This window comes from Molothrus ater, chromosome 3 (assembly GCF_012460135.2).
Source record: "Molothrus ater isolate BHLD 08-10-18 breed brown headed cowbird chromosome 3, BPBGC_Mater_1.1, whole genome shotgun sequence".
Lineage (NCBI taxonomy): Eukaryota > Metazoa > Chordata > Aves > Passeriformes > Icteridae > Molothrus > Molothrus ater.
Genome location: NC_050480.2, coordinates 68,781,912 through 68,797,145, shown reverse-complemented (window position 1 = coordinate 68,797,145; position 15,234 = coordinate 68,781,912).

Here is a 15,234-nt window from a genome sequence, read left to right as displayed (position 1 = left end):
TGCTGGGAGGTGATTTATGGTGCTGCAGATCCTATCTGCCCGCCCTGCCCAGGGCACAGACCTGGGGGAGAAACCTGCCAGGGCTCTGGCCTTGTCCTTGCTGCTCTTTCCTCTACAACTGCCCTTACCTATGAGTAAAACTAGAGCAGTTCTTCCCAAATAATGATAAATTAGTCTCTTGCTCCCTTGTGCTGGTGTTGGTGTTTTGGGGGTGGGCGACTCAGGGTCTCTGGGGAGAATGAGCAAACAAGCAAACGTGAACTTCCCTCTGGCTGACTGCTCTCCTGGTCCCGTGGTGGGGTGCTGAGGACTCCTGCTATGCTGTGGGACTGCAGACCCTGTGTCCCCAGGTGAGGAGGTGCCATTCCTGGCCTTGAAGCTGTTGGCATGATCCATGGCAGTGGGACATGGCTGGTCCCTGCCCGTCCTGTGCCCTAAGGGACTTTCAGGGGCTGCTGGGATTAAGTGGGATTAGTTGCTCAATGGTACATTTAAATGCTGATTTTTGTGTTTCCCTGTTTTAGTGGCATTCAGGGAGGTGGTTTAGCTTCACTGGTTTAATCAAGAGCTCCAGAGCTGAACGTGCAAAAATGATGTGCTGCATTTTACTGAGAAAATAAGAGATCTGATCAGAAGATCTGGTGAGAAATCCCTGAGTAATACTTGACCTTCCTTGCTGTCTGTGTGCTTTGAAGGCAAAGGATTTAGTGCTTCCTTGTGCAGAGCCAGGTGTTCCCTATGAATAACTGGACCCAACCTAAAAGCAGGAGGAAGTGTATTTTAAAAAACAGAGGTGTGGTAATGACACTATCAAGCTGTTTGTGTGTTGTGCAATCCACGGCTCCTGAAGAGCCTGCTCCCCAGTCATGCCTAAATCACTCCATCAAAACAATGACAAAACCCTAATAAATTGACTGGCAAGAGGGGTTTGTTCCTTTTCCTCAAGAAAATGCTGTTCACCTCACATAAATATGAAGTTCTGTGGACTGAATGCTCATGTGACAGATACAGTGCCTCATAAACATCAAAGCCAAAAGTCCTGAAAGAACTTTTCTCTTACAGTTTTCTTTATCACCACTTATTGCCCTGATGATGACAATGTGTGCAGATGGTAAGAAACAGAGGAGTTTCACATAGAGGGCACTGAGATTACCTATGATTACCTAGATTAACAGCTAAATAAGTGTCTCTCCATAAATGTTAGTAATTGACACCTTTTGAATTGCAGTTGTACAAACGGGGGGGGGGGGAAGGTTAATGTTAAGAACATTAAGAAATTGTTTTCTTGTTCAACCTAATGCAAACTAGAAGTCTAGAAAAAGGGCATAGATTTGGCAATACTTGTGTTTGGGTTTTAGGTGTCTGGATCAAATTTAGTCCATTCCTACAAGGGTAACAGTTTTTAAAGGCGATATAAAAATACCTTTTTTCTCCTTTCCTACAAAAAGCACATGTACTTTTATTTAACTGTGGAATGATTCTTTTCTGTGTGTAATAATTCTCCAGACACTGAATGATGTCGGAAATAGATACACAAAATGGTCAGGTAAGTACAAACTTTTCTGCTTTTGTGCACCTGACTAAATACTTGAAGGGAAAATCATTCCACCATTCATTTCATTATTTTATGTGTCAATAACACCACCAAACAGTGCACTAGAATAACAAACTAACACTCTAGCTATAGAATTTGACCTTAGATTAGCTAGACTTCTATCTGATATACGTCAGTAAACTTAAACCATTTGCACCAGTACTATGAAGCTGAGATGGGTGTTGGGGTTTCTTTTCCTCTTACTGAAAGTGCACATTTTAGGAAAGGCAGCAAAGCTGGCACTGCTCAGCAGCCTCGTGTGGAGACATTCTTAAAAGCTTGTAAGGAAGTCAAAGGTAGAACTGAAAAGCTGAGGAATGGCAGCACCAGCAAGGGCAAGGATGATTTCTGCAGGGTGATCAGGAGGGGCATTTCGTAAGAGAGAAACCTTCTCCCTGGATAGTTTTTCATAGCTAGCAACCATGCATTGCAGTTTCTGTCTTGCAACACAAGCTGTCTGCAGAGATTGTGTCTCCCTACCTGACCTGCATGCCCTGAAAGAGGGCCATGAAGCCTCAGGGGAAAAACACAGCCCTGGGGTGTCCTGTGGACCCTAAGTAACCTCTCAAGCCTGGTGCAAACTCTGCCCAAGAGTTTGCAGAAAACAGCCTTCCTCCTGGCAAACCTGCCTTCACGTGGAGCAAAAGTGGAGAGGTTGTCCCCTTCACCTCCTGCCAACCTCTCTGGACAGACAAAACTCAAAACGTCAAGGGAAAAGATTCAGCTGGTCTGTTGCAACATCCTTCCTCTGTTTTTGCCAATCCTATTTCTCAGTCTGTTGGCTAAGGTCCAGGATAATATCTCAAGGACACCCCAGTTCCATGGGGGAGAATAGGAGAGATGCAAACAATTTTGAAAACACTTTTTTACATTATTTTGTAGTTTTTTGGGCATCTTAAATTAAATTCAACCTGCCCATGAAATGAAAATAACCCAAGGGAAAATGTTAGTAAAGGGCTTGCCAATATATCCCATGAGGACTACAACATGGTAAACATGCTGCTACTAAAAGGAACAGAGGTATAGATGCCAAAGTCTGGGTTTCTCTGGTTTGTAAGTAGGATTTAATTCCACTCAAATTTACTCAAATTCAAATTTAGTGCCCATTGAGGGTGTCCACTTCCCAGTTCCTGAACAGTTTGACTTCTGAAGCTCTGCTTCTTGCAGTAGTCTCTGTAGGTTTGGGTCTCCACAGTTCTTATCTACAAAAATCCTGGCAGTTCATGGAGGAATGGTTTTCTAGCATTTTATTCCGTCACATCTCTCAAGAATGTAGTGTAGGATTAAGGCAAATCTATGATATATTTTCAGAGAAGTTTGCATTTAGCAGTGCAATACATGTAATAGACAGGTAAACCTTCCCCTAAAGGTGTGTGCTGGACAAAGGGCAGAAGCACAGGGCTCTCCCAGCCTTGCCACTGGAAGGAGCCCAGTGGGACAGACACAGGGACAGGGCTCCAGCAGCTGCATCCAGGGAAGGACAGCTTCATGTGAGACTGGCAGCTCAGGGAGCTGCTGTGGAGCAAGCTGGGGACCATGGGCATGCAGGCCAGATGTAAAGGAGCAAACTGCTGGCATTAAAAGAGCTCCTGCTCTTTAATTGGCATCCAGGAAGGGCCTATGATACTGGGAGGGGTGGATCAGAGATCTGTGGAGCCCTACTTTTTCATGCTGATTGAAGGGGACTGCATTAATAGGGCTGCTGAATGTTGATAAGGGCTGCTATAGTAAGAGAAGCCAACTGATATGATAAGACATGTATCTTTGTGTTATGTTTCAAGCCATTTAATAGCATTGGGTGGGGGTGGGGTGAACAGGAGCAAAAGTTGGGTTAAAAGATGTCCTTCATGTTAGAGAAACCTATTTGAACTTGCTTTCCTGTAGTTTAAATGAAAAACTGGGTTAAATTATTTCTGATAAAGCACTAACTGCATGAATTATTGTTCATAGGCAGGAAAAGTGCAAATTTCTATCACTATTCTGCCAATGCATCCTTTTGGGTTTGGGGTGGTTTTTTATCACCCCCCACAGGACAGTACTTGAAGCCTTTCCCAAATAATAGCATCAATTGCAAAAACCTGCATGTGAGTATTCTGCATTGTCACCAGCCCAGGGACAAGGATGCCAAATTTGCTTTCATTGTGGATGATTTGATTCATCTTTTATTGAGTCCGTGACAGGCTATTGAACCGACTCTGACATGGCGTCTGTGTTTCAGAGACCCAAGGTGGTTTTTTATGCAGTCCCTCCCCTTTCCCTCTGAGCCCAGAAAGCCTGCAATTACAGGCAGTTTTCAAGGATGGCAGCTTTTGCTGACAGCCAGGACTTGTTGGGGCACAGAGTGGAGGGGCTGGACTGAACTTGGACCAGAATGAAAGCTATTTCAAATGGTGCCACTCAACCCCCAGGGCTGGGGGGTGCAGGCTTGGAAGCTTGGAAGCCAGGATCTGGGCTTGGAAGCCAGGATCTGGGCTTGGGAGCCAGGATTTGGCCTTGGAGCAGGCATGTCCCTTGATTCCAGCTGCAATCAGTTGCTCCTCTGCTGTAGGGAGCAGACACCAGTGAATCCATGTGCACTTCCATGTCCTCTGCCAGCATCCCTAATTGCTCTGGTCATGCCTTCCTGTGCAGACCAGGAAAGGGCAGCATTTGCAGGAAAACTCTCAGAAACTGGGTGATTGCAGAGATCCTCAGTCCTGCCATGCTTGACCAAGAACAGGCAATGGTTCCAAGAGCTGCTGTAGGAGTGACTGACCTTGTGCCACTTGCTTGTGTAGAAAACCAAGCTTGAGCAAATCTTGAGCTGGCCTGAGTGCCTTTGGAGAAGATGAGATGTATTCATTTGTCTCCTGCTGCCTGGAGCCCTCAGGAGTGGGGTCTGGGTCTTTCCACGACCTTTTCCGAGCCCCCCTTCAAAGCCTTACCTGAAGCACTTGAATGTGCTGGCAGCTGGAATTTTTCCATCCAGAGGCTGTGGTAGTGTGGGCATGTGGCAGCACAGGTGAGGAGCACACAAAGGGCCTTGCCAGAGGGAAAGGGAAGGGCACCATCTCTGAGCTCTGGTCTTCTCAATGAACCCCAGGACCCTCCATTAGAGGGTGGTGATCTGCTCCTAAAACTTTGCAGTGGTGAAGCAGCTCCCTTTGTAGGACTCACCACCCTGCTCTGATGTATCTCGACCTACATTCAAATCTAGCTGTCCTGGTGGGTGCTTCATGGTGTCACATTTGTCTCTGGATGGGATCTGTCTCTGTCACTGCAGACAGCTCTGCCCTCTCAGCCTGCAGTCGAGGTATTTACATATTTACAACAGTACAGTGTGCTTGTAGAGGCAAGGCAATTTTTCCTCCTTGCAGAGGCAGTTCTGGGTCTTTCTGGCAGCTTTCTGTCTTGGCTCACAGGGTCATTAATGCTGTTAATGGTTGTAAAATCACTGTACCCATTCCTAATATCAGTTGACTTTGGCCTTGAGAGACGGTGCTACCCTTTACACTTTAGCATTTCACAAAGACTTCAAATGCTGGCAGAGAGAGCTGGGCATGAACTAATCTGGGCAGCAAGTTACAGGTTGCTTCACTTAAGCTTTCCACGTGTTGACTTCAGGATCATAGTTACTGTGTGACTCCACTGATGCAAATGGGAGTTCATTTTTCCCCCGCACTTGTGACTGAGCTTGAAAAATTAGTTCCTCTGAAAGCCAGTGTGTTTTAGCATTTGCTAAGTGAACCTTTCCGTCCAGGCAAGTGGAGTACTGGGCTAAGATTGAGCTTTGTGATTCAATCCTACAACTTGCAGCCACTCCTCACCCTTGGCATGAGGTCGAGGTGACACAAGGTACAGATCATTTCCTTCAAATGAAAAGCAAAATGTTCTTCTAAGAAGGCCTGAAATATCCCTGGTCTGAAAGCTCCTTCAGGAATATAATTCATGGTGCCTGTTTTGGGGTAGGGGTGTCAAGGTAGACGTATCCCATACATTTTAATCTGCACAACATGCATGTTTCTTTCTATGATCCTTCACCCAGAACTGTATTTTAATGTTACAACTGAAGACACATATTTAATTATTGTGGTGTCTGTAAGAAACTCCAGGCTCCTCTGAAGTCCTCTGACAATGCAAAGTGTTTCACAATGTATGCAGAGGTAATTTGCATGGAGAATCAATATGCTAATTATTTCTGATTGTTTTGGCGTGTTTCTTGGCTCTTTGTCCCGGGGTGTACAGCCATGTATGGTCCCAATTCCTCTGTGAGGTGTAAGATGTGACTTGGCTCTGCCACAGTCACAGGACTTGCTAAAAGAGATGCAAACCAAAGAAGACTGGCACAGCTTGTACTGTCTTATCCAGTCTAGCTTCATTCTGTCAGGGAACATCAATTAAATCAGATGAAGAAATTAGGGAGCTTTTGTCTAGCTGGTGAGTTAAATAAATATTGATTAAAATAAAATGATTGCTAAGCAGATGAGTCAAAATAACCACCATACCAATTCGTATGTTTATATAAAGCCAAGTGGTGTGGGAATACAAGTGTCAAATATAGTCCCAGAGATGTTCTCCTTCTTCGTTTTATTTATTTCAAAGATGGTTGTGCTCTGACTCAGGGACCAGGAATAGTTGTGCCAGGCTCTGTGCTGCCTCAGAACAAAAAGATGAACTTTGCCTCTTGGCTTTGTCGGCAGCCTGAGGCTCTTTGGGACACCAGGGCCAGGCACACGGGAGGAACATGAGAAACAGGAGGACACTGTGGAAACTGTGCCAACACAGGGCACACACAGCCTGTGCTGCACAGCTTTGGGCCACTGAGCTTCTGACAGATAACACCATGGTGGGGCTGTGTGCCATCCAGGACAACTGCCCAAATTGTCCTGGGAGCTTGGGAAAAGCCCCCAGAAAACACCATGGCTCTCTGCTGGACCTGTTAGCTCCTAAATTGCTGCACAGTAACCAATGGCTGAGCTACCTAGGAAGAATTTCAGTGCAAACTTGGATTACACTTCCAGTTTTAAAGTGCTTGCTTTAGGGGCTGTGGATACGTGTGGGGCACAGGGAAGGCTGGTGGAGAGGTGCTGTGGATTGGGATAAGCAGCCAAAAGAGAAGAATGTGGCTCTTTCCTCACCCTTACTGTCCCTGGATGCAACAAAACACAGTGCAGGCAAAAGGGACAGGTGTGCACCCGAGAGCTCCCTGTTGTCCAGGTTTTCACAGCATGAACGAGCGTGGCTGGACTTCCTGCATTTGCCCAAATGTCCACTGCAAACTTTCTGGCAGATCACTTTTTGTGATCTGACAGATCACTATTGTTTCCCCCTCACCTGGGAAGAAGGCTGCTGGGTCACTGTTTTGCCAGCCAGCTGCTAAGTTGCTGAACCAGCAGCACACAGTCAAGTCTGACACCCCACTTGACCCAAGTTTGTTCCCCAAACCCTGATACTCACCTGCCAAGGCACAGAATGGCTCTTACACCCACCCTGCATGTGTGTTCCCTGGGACACATGGATTTGTCGTGGATCCCAAACTTGGGGGGCCAGGCCAGGGGCTGGTGTTGGGTGATGCTGAGTCAGTCTTGCACCTTCTTCATGCTTACTCCCCAACTCCAGCATGAGGAAAATAGTTATTTACTGTCTCTCTACAGCAAAGATAAAAAGCAAGAGCAGGGAAGGGTTTATAATGTATTTATATTCGCTAGTAATTTTCAGGTATACTTTTTCTAAGTCTCTGTGATGAAGAGCTAGGAGAAAAATATTTGTAAATGGTGCTACCCTGAACCTCAGGCAACCATCAAAGCTTTCTTTTCACAAGTACTTCTAGTTTTACTTTATCAAGGATTCCAAGGGCTTTCTGAGCCTAACAACAAGCCTTTTAATTTGAACAAGCACATCTTTGGGTGGGTTTCCTCCCAAAAGTTGAGAGATTATATACATGCAGGGTGAAGCTAACCTAGAGATGACCTGCCCTGCTGCTGGCTAATCTCTCTTTTTTTTTTTTTTTTGGTTTCTGATTTGTTTTGGGTTTGTTTTACTGGAAAATTTCAGGACTACATTTGTTAGGCTCATGTTCTAACACTTCATATTTTTGCTCTACATGTCAGCTTTTAATTTTCAAATTGCCAGCTACTATCAGGTAACTGAGGTTAACAGAGGTCTCTTTCTTTAGCTGTAACTTAGGAAGCAGAGGAAGAGTAGAGACTATTGAGAAGTCCCAGACTATTGAGAAGTCCCACTGGAAATTTGGCAGGGTGCTGTTGCTCCTTTACCTGCAGTAATGAAGCTGGCCCCCCACAGCCTCTGGAAAGCAGCTCTGCCAGCGGGACACCTCCGGCAGCCACTCTCACAGGTGAGCACAAAAGCTCACAGAGCAGAAATGCCTCCGGGCCCCCGGCATGTCAATAGGTCTGCTCAGCTATGCCGAGTTTAGTCATGCATTTCAAGTTTCTTCCTGAACCGGGGTCTTAATTCTTGTGCCATTTTACTGGAACAAAGAGGTCAGATTATTTATAGGTCGGTCGCCTTTGTGTGCACGGAGCTAGCAATGCCTTCAGTGCTCCAATTCCTGGGACTCTTTTTCCCTCCGGCTCTTAAGTGCCGGCTATTCTCTCCTAATGCAATAACAGTAATTATCCTATCGCCGGCCAGCGCAGCGCCCTGCATTAGCGCCTGCCTTACCCAGGGCACAGCGGGGCTGGCAGCCAGGTAAAACCCCTGCAATTTATAGCTCATCAGAGAAGCCAGCCAGCCCACGGTCTTCCTGTTTTGCAAAGAGACAGACTTATCACCCAGACGCTGCTGCTGCGATGGGCGCACTGGAAAGGCAGGAAGATAAACTGGTGCACATGCAAGCTCTGGCCCCATCTCTGTTTGTGTTCCCTGTTGTTTCATCCAGGCATGCAGTCAAGCAAAATCATCATGGCTCGATGCAACCAGGAGACAATATTGATGTGTTTTTGCTTCCCAGTAGACCCATGACATTTCACAATGTAATTGCTGTTTCGCATCCGGCCGCTGAGTGCGGAGGGAGAGATGTGGAGCTGGCCACGCCAGGGTGTCTCTGCTAAGCCTTGGATTCACATGGGAACAGCTCAGATGTTTTATGTGACTGGTGTCCTACAGCACCCTATAGGGTGTGCTGTAAGATGCACAGACTGACTTCACTTCAGTCCTTGTGCAGTTTGATGAGCAGAGGGCTGGAGCACCTCTCCTGTGCAGACAGATTGAGAGAGTTGGGGTTGCTCAGTATGGAGAAGCAAAGGCTCTGGGGAGACCTTACAGGACCTTCCAGTGCCTAAAAGGGGTAACAAGAGATCTTTTTCAAGGACATGAAGTGAAAGGACAAGGGAGAATGGCTTTGAACTGAAAGAGGACAGGCTTAGATTAGATATCAGGAAGGAATTCTTCACTATGAGGGTGGTGGGACACTGGAACAGGTTGCCCAGAGAAGTTGTGGAAACCCCATCCCTGGAAGTGTTCAAGACCAGGCTGGATGGGGCTGTGAGCAATCTGGTCTAGTGGAAGGTGTCCCTGGCCACAGCAGAGAGTTGGAACCAGATGATGTCTAAGGTCCCTTCCAGCCCAAACCATTCTAAGATTCTATGAAATTCTACATGACAGCACTTGTGGTGTGTCTGCTCTTGTGAGGAGAAGATGTTTTCTTTTACTGCTAGGCTGACACATCCAGCAGGATTTGGAGGACAGCAGAATTTGATGAGGACAGATGAAATTAGGAGCAGATTTTGAAAGAATCACTGTTGACACTTATCCCAACCTCACGCAGGCAAGGCCAGACAGTCCTTTGTGCAGAGGGTGCAAACACACACACGTGTGTGCACTGGAGAGAACAGTCAAGCAAAACCTTCTCCAATACCCTTTGGACTTGGCCTGCTGCTGTTCCTCAGGTAGTGAAGAGCATTTTCTGACATGTTAGAACACCTCACGATGATAAGCAAAAATTTACTAGCAAAGAAGTTTGTGGCAATGTTTTGCTGAGTAGCTTTTGCACTTCTGATGGTCCCATGACCTCTGAACTCAGCAGGAGCAAAGCTGCAGGGTCACAAGTACACTTTCTCTTGATGCTGTTCTTGTTTTTGGCTGAGATAAAAACTCTTTTGGTAATTATTCATATCTTCGTTCAGTGCTTTGGCAATCTGAGGAGCCTCCACTACTCAATGATGCTTCAAACTAGGAATGGTAGGGCCCAGATACCCTTGGATTTGACAACCAACAAACATCTTCATCAGTGAAGTCATACAAGGAGATGTTTTGATGTGCAATTAAGTTACTAGAGATCTAGTCACAGAGCAGAGCTTTGAACTACGTAGCTCTTGCTGTTTGAAGCAAATGGGGAGAATAAACACAAATATGTGTGAGTCTGAGGCTCAGTTTGCCAGCGGGCAGGCTGACAAGTGGGGCAATGTTCCTCAGCAAAGCTGACTTGAGTGGAGAAAGTGGAGGCTTCTGTGCAGGGAAGGCACAGACAGGGGTGTGGAGGTGAGGCATCATGCACCCTGCCTGCTCGCTCCACTGGGATGCTCAGTTCTCTGGTTAATTCTGGAGAGCCTTGCAGAAAGAGGAATTTATCATTTAGAGGCCATAGAAAAATACAGAAAATATTTTCATGTAGAAAAACAGTAAGTGTAAACATCAGAAGCAAACCTGAACTGAAACTTGTAAAGCATTCCAGAAAAAAATGGGAAAAACTTCTTCAATGTAAGAAAGGAAGAAAAACAAAGTCAGACTGTTGTGCAGTGAAAGAGATAAAGATAATTTAGGCATGGCCTGCAATCAAAGGAGTATTTTACCTCTGCTCTGGTTTAAGGAAGACAAATCCTAGGGGTAAAAGAAGGCTGGTTAATGGGAACAGGGATATGGAAATAGAATTGTTACTGTGCTCAAAGAGCAGGCGGCGTTCCTCTTGGGAAGGCAGGTCATGCCTGTCCAGGAGTTCTGGAAAGACCAGCATGAGAGGTGGCACGTCAAAAAGCAACTGTTTTTATAGATCTGCCAAGTCAGAGAGGGACCCCGTGACTTCAGGATATCCATTACAATGTGTTCAGTGGTGCAGGGTTAAAAAATAATCCAGCCAACATCGGCGCCCTTGTACCTCTGACCTCACTGGTATGCGGGGCCTTGGAACCTGCCTTGAAGGTTAATTAAAAATGCAAAGGCACATCAAAAATGGGATGAAATGCAACTAAAGGCACATCCTGCCAGACTAACCCGATGGTTCTCTTTGATAAAACAATTATTTTTCCAGACAGGTGATATCTGCCAGATTTACTTTATCTAGACTACTTTAATGTATTTGCTATGATGTCAAGTGAGAAACCACTGATGTTGCTGGAGACAAAATAGATTATTAAAAAAATTGTGTTGTTGGTAAGAGGAGGAGACAACGAGTGCTGAGGCTGGAGATCTCAGGTTAGGAGAAGTTGTCTGTGAGAGTTCTTCAAACAGGAGTTTTGGGACCAATTTTGTTTCACTGTTTGCCTTAATGGCATGCTTCTGGCCCATGTGAGCACTGTGCTGATGAAATATGCTGCACAAAGCCATGAGGCACTGCTGGCATGGAGGTGGTTTGCAGGTCAGGCAGGATGAGCAGGGCACCTGGAGAATGGCTGCAATAAAAGGAGGGTGACATTCAAGTAAAAGACAAAGAGTCATACAGGTGAAAACTGATGTCAGAGGTGGCTTTTGCTATTAACAGAGAGTGAATTGGTTGGGAAAAGAGCTGAGGAAAAAGAAAAATCAGCATTAGATACTCACAGGGGAGTTGTGTGCTGCCACCTTGATTCTGATGTTGCACCTATTTCCAACTAAGAAGAGAAAGTATTAGTGCCCAGATCAACTCTCCCTTCCTACCCCTCCTTTTGGGAAAGATGTATTAACAGCAGAGCAGCAGAGAAGATCTGCAAGGGAGACCAGGAGACCAGAGACCCTCTTTTCCACTTCCATGGGGAGTTACTGGAGCACATACATGTGGTGATGGGGATGGAGTTTGATGAAACAGGCACCCTCCTGCTGTCACAAGTATCCAAATGCTCCCTGCTCCAGCCTAAGGCCAGCCCCCAGTTGTTGCCAGCCACTAGCATATCCACATCTATTTTCTTTGGATTAGGGTCAAAAGCAGCCCCTGGAACAAGAAGCATTAAGTGGGGGTAGGGTGGGGGATAGAGAAAAGCTCAGTGGTGCCTCCCAGTGCTTTGGTACCAAATGAACCTGGGAGCCACATTCCACTCCCTGTCCCGGAGCTGCCAGCTCTTCCACCCCCAGTCCCTGGCAGCTGAGCTGTAGCATCAGGGGTCTGACTCCAACACTGGCATTCTGTGAGGAGCAGTTGCAGTGGCATGCAATTGCATTTGTTTGAATGTTTTTCCTTAAAGCTTGGAAAAGCAATGAAAAAATGAATAAAAACAACTGCCTGTCTGCATGATTCATAGCCAAAGCAACCAACTATATCTTGCTCTGCCTAGCAATTACCAGAGTTTTCATACATGTGTTGTGGAGAAGGGAATTTGCAGTAGGGCCCCAGGTGAAGCCTAACCAAACAGGTAGGAGCAGAACCTGACCCTCTGGCCATGCCTCAGGCCTGTCAGATATGGAACAATGTGGGTCTGGAAGCTACCTTGCTGCCTTTGCTGGAGATGCACTGGGAGAGCGGCTCTTGTAGTGAGCTGCCAGACACGGCCCAGCAAGTGGCCAAGAGATGGTTTCCAGCCCAGGTTTGTTGCCCCAATACTCAGGTCAGCAAGGGGAGCAGAAGTGCTCGGGGCTGCAGGGCCTTTCACAGAGGGACTGCAAAGTCACATTCCAGAATTCCTTCAGCTCCTCTAGGAATTAATATTGTCTCCATCACTGCTGCCTTTCTAAAGAGAAAGGCAAGAAGGTGAGAGAAGAGTAAGTCAGACAGAGAAGAGCTGGGTGCTCATGCAAACCTGCAAGAATTAAAAGTGGTGGCTGCCAATGCTTGTGTAAGAGCCACACGGCATTTGCAGCCTTGGCAAAGCGGTCGGGCAAGCTCTGGCTCCTCTCGTGAGAACAGTCGGGAGCAGAGCGGGACTCTCCCACCAGGGAGCCCTGGCAGGCTCTTGATTCACACGTTGGTGTTGAGAAGCTAAATCAAATACAATTATTAAACTGATTATTCATATTCCATTCTGTTCACTGTGGGAAGATACTCCTTTTGGGGTTTATGGGACATACAGATTGTCAGAGTGAATCTAATTAGCAAGAGAAATCCAAATTGGAACTTGACTGGTAATTGTTAATGATGCAAGTGCATATTATACCAGCTCAAATGAAATCTTGGGTTGCAAGCAACACTGAAAGGCAAAAGAACATTTACAGTTGTGCATAAAACACTACAAGTCCTTACCTTGCTGCTCTCAGGCGTGGTTGAGCTGAGCTTCCACCTGTACAACAGCAGTGCTTTCTGAAATTATTCCTGGTCACCACCAAAAGAAAATGCTGCAAGGAATGAATGAGCTGCAGAGCTTTGGTAGAAGAGGTGGTCTGTATGTGGGCTGAAAGTGACCCCTTGCTTTGCTTTCACCACCACAAACCTTGGCTGCCTAGAGAGCTGATTTAAAGAACAGGACCCTTTATTCTCACACAGTCTCTGGATTGTGTCTCCAGCCCGGGGGTCGGAGCATCCTGGGCTGCCAGCTGTTGGTGCTGCTCTTGGCATGCCTCTCCAGCTCCACCAAGCAAATGTGGGGCAGGCTGCCATCCAAATATTTTGGATTCAGTTTGGATGGTGAATTATGCAATACACACAGGCACACACACAAAACCTATTTTGTTGTTTCTGCCAAAACAGGTGGCAGAAACAACAGGAGGTGGGCATGTGGACCTTTCCAACTGTACAGCGAGCTGTGCATCTGAGTTTGTTGAAATTATCCAGTCCAGAACCTGCATTTTGGTTAGCAGACCCCAAACCAGAGCACTGGGGACTGGCACTCTCACTCTGTGGAAACTGCCATGCTTGTAGCAGTCATGGATTTGGTCCAACACCGAGCCTCACCTCTCACATGGGATGGCCCTGGTCCCATGCCTTGCTTCTCACTTTCTAGCCCTGAAAACGTTTCAGATGGGTTTTCAGTTCAAGACCTACTTATTCCTCAATGTTTTCTGGGTAGGGTGTGTTTGTAAGAAGTGAACTGTATAGAAATGTTGTGAAAGATGGTTTAAGCTGCAACATTCTGGTTTTCAGAGGTTAAACACAAGTTAGGTGTCTTTTTGGCAATGCTATAAATGTGTATGTGATGGGAAGCCTGGACAGTTGAAACATTTTTTACTTATTCATCCTTCCAAATGTGTGTGGGCAAGACAACATGGTACAGAAAAAAAATGCAGACTCTGCCTTGCAGTATTTACATTTTCTGTGTCATGAAAGATGGGAGAAATAACAGACAAGGGTAGGAAGGAAAGTATAAGGAATTACATGAGTGATAGTTGTACGACCAGAGCATTGGATAAGGCTTCTGTGTCCTCTACCAGAATGTGGAAGCTGGCTGATAAATATCCTTTCATTCATATGGTGTCAGTGTTGGAGATGAAGTAGGACATTCAGCTAAAATGAAAATATTTTACTTAAAAGAGGAAAAATGTTTATATTAGCAGTTGCAGGACTTGAATGAAAACAAATAAAAGACCTGGAAAATCTAATTCAGATCCTTTTGTTTTAAACAGCATTGAAGAGAGGTCTGACATGGTTGGTGTCTTATAAAAACCCTTAAAATTTCAACAACACTTTTTTTTAATATAAGTTTGGCAAAATTGTTAAAAACACAAAGAAAAGAAACATTTCTTCTGTGTGGTCCTCTTCCTAATGCAGATTTGAGTCATCATGAGTCCACTGAATGGCACTCAGTTTTGCATGCACACATGAGATTGAAAATTAAAAACCTGTGAAAGTACACAGTGCATTTAATATATTTTAAAGATTTTTGTTTGAGTTTTTTTTCCCAATGACTTTGCATAGAAGTTTTTCCATGTAACTAAAATCATACTTAGAAATGTATTTTTCAAAACTAAGAATGTCATCATCACTTCAATTTTGCCTTAAAAATAATGATGAGATTTGACTTTTTCTATGCTTTTATTTCTTCAGGATTATAAACGGTGATTTTTTATTTCTCTTTGCTATTGAGATATGACAAGGAATTTCAAAGGCAAACAAAATTTTGCCATTGAAAGCAAATTTCTTACACTGTCAGGCAACACTTGTTTTAGACATTAAGACTGAATTTTTATTTTGCAAATTATTCAAGTAAGAGGAAGCATAAAAAACCCCAACTCAGTATTCCAACTCAGTTGAACAAGGCACCATGGAGCCTGAACTAGTGTAAAAGCTGGTCCAATTACGAGCAGGGGGTTGTACCACAGGAAGGCTCCAGAAGTCCCTTCCAACCCAAATTATTCTATGTTGCTAAAATAAAATATTTTAACATCACAATTTCTATTTTTTCTAGATTTGCATGAATTTAGACTTCCAGATTTGAAGACTTTTTTTTTTTTTAAATGCAAACTAGGCTCAGAGTTCATTTATCTTTTCATGATTATCAGTTAAAATAAATAAATCTATTACCTTCAACTAGAGGGATAGAAAATTAAAAATTACAACAAGACCTCTTGGTATCACTTTAAGA